Below are 2,099 nucleotides of genomic sequence, written 5' to 3' on the forward strand. Positions count from 1 at the left end.
GGTTCCTGGTTTGAATACCGCTCTGGGTGGCGCAAAGTTGAGACATTGAAAAAAAAAAGGCTCTTTACTCGCATTCTCTCCCTCCCTCCCTCCCTCCATCCCTCCCTCCCCCTCTCTCTCTCTCTCTCTCTCTCTCTCTCTCTCTCTCTCTCTCTCTCTCTCTCTTCCCGCACCCAGCAGTAAAATCCTAATCTGGCCGGTATCTGATGAAAATAAATGATAACAGCGCATTACAGGAGCCATGCTTCGTTTTACATGTTAAACGTTGCTGTCAGCTGCTGGGGACCCCTTTTAAAGCGCTTTGAGCTTATTTTTAAAAAGTAATGTACATACATTATTATGACCGTTTCAAATAACAAACACGGAACGTTTCGGGCTCAAAACCCTAAAAATCCAGTCCGATGGCAGAAACGTATTTGGCATGTCCTGTTGACATATTTCATCTACGAGGTTACCATAACGATAATTAAATGAAGTAAATAGAAATAAACGGGCAATTCTGAAAAGGATCTTGGATCATTTTGACAAAATTCCGATTTACATAAGATTAATTAATGACTGTATTAACAGAGATAATGGATTGATGGGTATGATCTTCAGATGTGTTGTTAGTCTAGACAAATATTTTTTTTATAAATTTGTACACATCTCTTCTAAGGCATATCCTTGAATATGGAAATTGCATTTGGAGTCCAATATACGCAAGGCAATCTATTAGCATTAAAATTGTCCACACAAGACCGACAAAAAGGTTAATTGCCACTGAGGGCCTTATCACGATAAGTTAACCCTCTTCCGCACTAGGACAGGACTGTCCTGGGACAGTCCTGTCCCGAATCTGTAACATATAGAATTTAGAGAAATCTTCCGCATTTATTGGGACGGGACAAAACAGTCCCGTTGTGTCCCAAGCCGTTGTGAAATGCTACAAAATCAACGGGACAGGACTGTCCCAGTCCCGTGTTCATATCGTTTGTGATAGTAGAAAAATATAGCAGACTTCCGCACTAGGACAAAAAAGTCCCAGACTTGGCGGCGCCGTGTCAAAATTGAAATGCATGTCTTTATTTTCTGCATCCCTACTACTACTACTACTACTACTACTACTACTACTACTACTACTACTACTACTACTACTACTACTACTACTACTACTACTACTACTACCACTACCACTACTACTACTACTACTGTTACTTCTGCTGTGGCTAATGCCACTAATATATTAATACCTACATCACTTATATTTTGTATTTATTTCCAATTCCATTGTACTTATTTTCCAACAATAGTCCACACTTTATTTTAGTTCACTTTCTATACTGCATTACACAGTTCCTTCCCGCCTCCCTCTTTTGACATAATTAAGTATGCACCTTTTATAAATTTCTATTGCTCTGTTTTAATTCGCGCTTCCTCACAAAGTAGCATACAATTTCCTGCCCATCAATGTTTTTGTTTATGCATCTTAACAACGCCACTACCACATTATCTCATTCGTCTGTAGTTTTTAATTCATCATGTGTTGTTGATGAAGGGGAAATCCAAAACGTCCATTTTATCTGTTTTCGTATATTAAACTGAAGCTTACATTCAATTTCACAGTTATAATTTATTTATTTATTTCAATTCTGAATATAAAAAAAGCAAGAACAATTCAAAAAATAATTCTATGTGATGAAACCACGTACAGAAGGCATAGCAACATAAACATTTTCGGCAATTTAAAAACGTATGTTTATCAATATAATTTAAGAAGTGTCACACTTTGTGACACAGCAGTAACGTGTCTAAAACCGGTCGCACATCTATTCGGTACCTTGTGGGATCAATTATCTTTATCGTTATTTATTTCGGGAATTCTCAATGAAAATATTTTTAAGTAAGTCCTTCTGAGCCACTTGGACTCATTGTAAAACAAATTAAGTCCTTTAGAGCCTTGTAGCCAATGGTGCAGGAGTTATTCCGGTTTCAATAGCGTGAAGCGGACAATTAACGTATTTGTTTGAAAACCTTTGAACAGGACGCTAGTCTGTAGTCTACCGCAGATTACTATCCCAGCTTGACAGGTACCCTTTTACACCTGAATGGAGTGAGTG

The sequence above is a fragment of the Berghia stephanieae genome, chromosome 3 (genome assembly GCF_034508935.2).
Source record: "Berghia stephanieae isolate SIO BIC M18660-M18661 chromosome 3, UCSD_Bste_1.3, whole genome shotgun sequence".
NCBI lineage: Eukaryota > Metazoa > Mollusca > Gastropoda > Nudibranchia > Aeolidiidae > Berghia > Berghia stephanieae.